This window comes from Scyliorhinus torazame, chromosome 5 (genome assembly GCF_047496885.1).
Source record: "Scyliorhinus torazame isolate Kashiwa2021f chromosome 5, sScyTor2.1, whole genome shotgun sequence".
In the NCBI taxonomy this organism is placed as follows: domain Eukaryota; kingdom Metazoa; phylum Chordata; class Chondrichthyes; order Carcharhiniformes; family Scyliorhinidae; genus Scyliorhinus; species Scyliorhinus torazame.
In genome coordinates, this window is record NC_092711.1 from 87,260,491 (window position 1) to 87,267,281 (window position 6,791).

Genomic DNA, 6,791 nt, shown 5'->3' on the forward strand with positions numbered 1-6,791 from the left:
ACGTGTACGAGGATACCCAGATCTCGTTACATATTTCCCTCTCCTACTTTATGACAATTCAGATAATAGCCTGCCTTCTCGTTTTGCTACAAAACTGGATAACCTTGTATTTCTCCAAATTATACTGTATCTGCCATTCATTTGCTCACTCACTCAACTTGTCCAAATCACACTGAAGGATCTCTACAACCTCCTCACAGCTCACCCTCCCAAGCAACTTGTGTCATCTGCAAATTTGGAGATATTGCATTTTGTTCCCTCCTAAATCGTTAGGTGACACAGTGGTTAGCACTGCGATCTCACGGAGCTGAGGACCAGTGTTCAATCCTGCCCCAGGTCACTGCCCGTGTGGAGCCACGTACTCCAAGTGTCTGCGTGGGTGTCACCCCCATAACTCAAAGATGTTTACCTCTATTTGCGTGATTCACTCGGTTATGCCGTCTGCAGTCACACCAGGGAGAGGCCGTTCACCTTATCTCAATGTGCGAAGGGATTTTGTAATTCATCGCACTTCCTGAGACACCAACATGTTCACAACTGATTACAGGGATTAGATTCTGCTGTTATTGTTTCTGTTCTCAATTACATCCAGGACTGCATTTTGTTCATTCTGTTGGTCAATGGGGATGGTCAGAGGGTTTCTTTCTGCTGGACTGGCCGGTCTCATGGCTTCGTCTCCAATGGTCTGATTCTCTCTGAGCCTTTTTGAGAATATCTGGTTTCACATTTCACAAGGATCAAAGAGTGAAAGTGTGTTTGGAGGTTATTAGATGTTTCATTACCATTTCTGTTTGAAAACCCCCAAAATCATGCCACATTGCCATGAAGATGGGCTGTGGTGGTTACATGGTTCTTTTGTTTAATTTATCTTAGTGCTTCTCACAGAAGAACATTATTAGGGTATGAGGGGCAAGTTATCTGAGATGCGCTGGGAAACTACATTAAATAGTATGGTGGGAGACAGGCAATCACTTATATTTAAGGAATTATTACAGATTTACACGGGGATCAGTTAGCTCAGTTGGCTGGTTTGTGCTGAGTGACACCAATAGCACAGGTTAAATTCCCAAACCGGCTGAGGTTATCCATGGTCTGTGTCAGTATTTATGCTCCACATGATCCTCCACCCGCCCCTCTATATCTCTCCTACCCCCCCCCCCCCCCCCCGCCGCCCATCAGCATTTCCTATTCCTTTTCCCCTCATGTATGTATCTCGTTTTACGTTCAATGGATTCATGCTGTTCTCCTCAACCACTCGCTGTGGTAACAAGTTCCACATTCTCACCACTCGCTGGGTAAAGAGGTTTCTATTGAAATTCCTATTGGATTATTGAATCCCTTCAGAATCTGAAAGACTTCGAAATCTGAAATTCCACTGATCTGACTTAATCTGAAAGACTAATCTGACATCCTGGGGCTGGTTTGGCACAGGGCTAAATCGCTGGCTTTAAAGCAGGCCAGCAGCACGTTTCAATTCCCATACCAGCCTCCCCGAACAGGCGCCAGAATGTGGCGACGAGTGGCTTTTCACAATAACTTCATTTGAAGCCTACTTGTGACAATAAGCGATTTTCATTTCATTTCAAGACTTCCATCAGGTCACCCATCAGTCTTCTCTTTTCCAGAAAAAAGCAGCCCCAGCCTTTCCTGAGTGCTAAATGTTCTCAGTTCTGTACATTATGAATCTTTCTTGCACCTTCTCCTGTGCCTCTATTTCCTTTTTCTAAATGGAGATCATCAATGCTGACAGAGCTCCCAGTGTAGTCTAAACCTGATTCTAAACAAGTTGGACATTTCCTCCGTGCTTTTCAATTCTATCCCTCTAGAATGGAACCCTATATATGGGCCCCACACTTTAGGAAAGATGTGAAGTTCTTAGAGAGGGTGAGAGGACATTTACAAGAATGTCACCAGAGATGAGGGACTCCAGTTAGTTGGAGTGACTGGAGCAGCTGAATTTCTCTCCTGAGATCACAGCATCTGGAGGGTGGGGAATGGGGCCATTCAGCCCTTTGGGACCGTGTCGGCTCCCTGTGGAGGAAGCCAGTCTGTCCATTGCCCCGTTCTTTCCCCAAATCCTTTTGGGTTTATTTCTCTCAATGCCTGTCTAATTTCCTATTGAAATCCTTCCGTCATCTCTGCATCTCCTACCCTCATAGGCATTAGGTTCCAGGTTGTTACCACTCCCTTTACATGTACACAAGGGTCGCAGGTGTGAATTGTGTCAAGCCAGGACAGTTGGTAGGATTTTGCAGGCCAGATGGTGGGGGTTGAATGTAATGCGACATGAATCCTAGGTCCCGGTTGAGGCCGCACTCATGTGTGCGGAACTTGGCTGTAAGCTTCTGCTCGGCGATTCTGCGTTGTCGCGCATCCTGAAGGCGCCTTGGAGAACGCAGAACCGGAGATCCACATCATTAGTAACAAGGTCAAGGAAGCCCTTTTATACCTCTAACATGTGCCTCTTGCAGACATTTCACCTTCTGTACCTTTTCCATATTAACTATATATGGATATCATAGCAAAAAACAATAATAAAATTAATGATTATTCAGTAGTGAACATTGATTATCATTAGTGAATTGGTGTATTCGGTAATTTATATTGTAAAGACTAGATCTTTATTTTCAAAGATAATATTTTCAACCAAAATGTTTCCACAAACTTTGAAGAAATAAATTGCTTTATAATTTTGAGAAGTTACAAGACATCATATGCTGCCAAGACTATGTGGGCTAGGTAGTGACATAATGGTATTGTTACTGGGCTAGTAAACCAGAGACCCAGGTTAATGCTCTGGGGATCTGGGATTGAATCTGCCTGTGACAGATATTGAAACTGAATAAAAGTCTCAAATTAAAAGTCTAATGATGACATTGTGGATTGTTGTAAAAACCCATCTGGTTCACTCATGTCCTTTAAGAAATCTGCTCTCCTTACGTGGCCTGGCCTACACGTGACCACAGCAATGTTGTGGTTGACTTGAACGTGTCCCCTGAAATAGCCTCACAGGACATGCAGTTCAAGGGCAATTGGAATGAGCAGTAAATGCTGGACCAGCCAATGATCCCCACCTCCCATGAGTGAATATATTTTAAGAAGGCTCATTGTTCAATCTGAAGAAACTGTCTCTTTGATTGGATTTGATTTATTATCACGTGTACCGAGGTACAGTGAAAAGTATTGTTCTGTGTACAGTCCAGACAGATCGTTCCATACATGAAAAAACAAAGTGCAGATCTTGGCAGTTTGCTCAGTTCACAAAAGAAGTTAATGGCTTTGTTGATGCAGATTAATATTTTAATCACCATCCAAAACATATTGAATGGTAATGTGTGCTCATATAGACAGAACTGAACTGGAGGAAATAGCAGAGATTTAACTGAACCATTTTTTCAAAAAAATTCGGCCTTCAAGGTAGAGATACAGGAAAGGTCACTCAGGGAGACGAGGAAATCCAGGCTCAGTGCGGATTTGCTGTCACCCCTCCTTTCTTATACATGAACAGTATTTAGCTGCAAAATGTTTCACACCAAAACACAGAGGGGTCAAATATAAGCAACACATAATTCTCAATTCACTTCCATTTAACTATATCTGACTTTGTTCAAAAGCTGTCTGAGGTCAAACTGAACAAAGATTCGTGGGATTTGTATTACCCAGTGAAACGCTTTCTTTTCTTGGTCAGTCATGTTTGCAATTCAATGGTGTATATTTCAGAGTTATTCAGAGTGAAGACTCGAGAGCTATTGAATTCAAAATGAAGTCATATATAACAAATAAATATCCTGATGTTCAATATTGAATAATGAAACAGATATTGAGTAAAATTGATGGAAATTTTCTGTGGGAAGATAAGAATGATGCATTAATGATTGAACAGAGAGCATTGTTCCATTAGATATTTGCTGAACAAATGCTAAAGTTCAAGATAAGTTCAATATCTTATGGTCTTACAAGTTGAGACATCTGTTTTAAAGAAACAGCTGTCTTCATGTAATCAGTGACACGGCCTCCCAGCCGAACTATTGAAATCTGCAGCAAGACTGTGCAGTTGAACGTTGCACAGGGCCACTGGGTACTGTGCTGCCAGCTGTTTCTGTAGTGTAGCAGTTATCACATTCGCCTAACGTGCAAAAGGTGCCTGGTTCAAAACTGTCAGAAGCATTAAATGCTTCCCATTTTTTGGGGGGGGCAATTTAGCGTCGCCAACCCACCTAACTTGCACATCTTTGGGTTGTGGGGGTGAAACCTATGCAGACACGGGGAGAATGTGCAAACTCCACACGGACAGTGACCCAGGGCCGGGATTCAAACCCAGGTCCTCAGCGCCGTAGGCTGCAATGCTAACCACTGTGCCACGTGACACCCTAAATGCGTCCCATTTATGCTGTGGCGATGCCGGGGTGGGCACAGTATGAAGTCTTATAACATCAGATTAAAGTCCAACAGGTTTGTTTCAAATCACTAGCTTTTGGAGTGCAGCTCCTTCCACAGGTAAATGAAGAGGTGGGTTCCACAAACATATATATAGAAAAATTCAATGATGCGAGATGGTACTTTGAATGCGAGTCTTTGCAGGTAATTAAGTCTTTACAGGTCCAGACGGTGTGACTGGAGAGAGGGATAATCACAGGTTAAAGAGGTGTGAATTGTCTCAAGCCAGGACAGTTGGTAGGATTTTGTACGTCCAGGCCAGATGGTGGGGGGTGAATGTAAGGCGACATGAATCCAAGGTCCCGGTTGAGGCCGTAGTCATATGTGCGGAACTTGGCTATCAGTTTCTGCTCAGCGATTCTGCATTACCATGCGTCTTGAAGGCTGCCTTAAAGAACGCTTACCCGAAGATCAGAGGCTCAATGCCCTTTGCTGCTTAAGTATTTGCCGACTGGAAGGGAACATTCCTGCCTGGCAATTGTCGCGCGATGGTTTAGCTCAGTGGGATAGACAGCTGGTTTGTGATGCAGAACAAGGCCAGCAAGACTGGTGCCGAGTCGCACGAGTATGTACCACGTACCTGGTGGGTGGTGTTCCCGTGTGTAATGATGGTACCCATGTTGATGATCTGGCACGTCTTGCAGAGGTTGCCAGATCTCCACATTTCCACAGTATCTCCATGGAGTCAGTGTCTTTGTGCATTTCCTCTTTAGACAATCAAGTGAAGCTTCGTCCTCACACAGAACACGTGTATGGTTTCTCCCCTTAGTGAATGGTGTGGTGTTTCTCCAGGCTGTAACTGGTTAAAGCTCTTTCCACAGTCAGTTCACTGGAACACACTCACTTGGGTGCGTGTGTGTCTCGGTACTTTTCCAGTCACACTGATGTTTGAAATATTTTCTCACAAACAGAACAAATATTTTTCATTCCATATTCATAGTCTAAGGATATTCAAGTCCTGATCAATTAAGTGACACTGTCGGATCTTAATGTGATATTTGGTTTCTTTCCTGTCTGAAAATCCTCTCCTAATGCCCTGGAAAAGGACTTTACAAAGGCCACACTATCAGTACAGGATAGAAATTCAGAACAGACAATTCCAGTTTCTGCGGAACATTTTTTTCTCTCTTCTTTCCCCAAAGCTGTAAATCCCCGTCCGACACACTCTCCCTCCTCCCTGGGGCTGAAATCCAAATAAAGTATTAGATCATTATTTCTGTATCTTTTTACCAAAGTTATATAATTAGAGGTAAGAATATGCTTTATACGTCACTTCATTCATGACTTGCGACAGACATTAATCTGAATCATCCTGACTGAGCAGAAGAATAGCAGATGTTAACCTTGTGTCCAGAACTGACTGGGTGGAGATTTAATGAGCAATCGTGAAGGGCGTTTCTCCAAAGCTTCCAGGGTTCCTTCGTTCTACCTCTACCTCTCAAACTAAGTTATACCGGATATCAGACTCAGTGTCCATGCAGTGTCCAGTGGTTCTCTTCCAGTTTACTAAATAACTTCAATCAAATATGGAGAAGACTGAATCCACTGTTCGCTCCCTGCTCCAACCTCCATTCCTGACATACCGACTCTATCCCCCTCCCTGGCAACAGTCTGAGACTTAGCCAGTCTCTTTGTAAACTTGGTTTCACATTTGATCCCAATATGAGCTTCTGACCTCATGGAATTTACAGTGCAGAAGGAGGCCATTCGGCCCATTGAGCTGCACCGGACCTTGGAAAGAGCACCCTACCTAAGTCCACATCCCCACCCTATCCCCGTAACCCCACATAACCTTTTTGAACACTAACGCAATTGAGCATGGCCAATCCACCTAATCTGTACATCTTTGGACACATGTCTGTACTATCATTAAGACCGCCTGTTTCCAATTACGTTACATTATCTGGCCTCTCTCCTGTGTCTGTGTGCCTGGGGCTGAAACCTCGGTCATGCCATCGTCACATCCCGATTTGACAATTCCATCACACACCTGGCTGCTCTCCCACATTTTACCTCTGGAAACCCAAAGCCATCCAAACGTCTGCTACCCATATCTTAATTCACAGCAAGTTCCTTTCCCCTATGATCTCGGTGCTCCGACACTTGCATTCGCTCCTAGTCATTTCTCACCCTTATTTTCAAATCCCTCCATGGACTCATCTCTCCCCGTCTCTGCAATCTCCTCCAGCCCCATAGTCCCCGGGGATATCTGCACAGCTATGATCCTGGACTCTTGTACACTCCCGATTCCAATCACTCCGCCATGGTTTTAAGTTCCCTCGGCCCCAAGCACTGAATTCCCTCCCTAAACCTCCCCGTCTCCACCTCACTTACCTCCGTGAAGACTCTTTAAA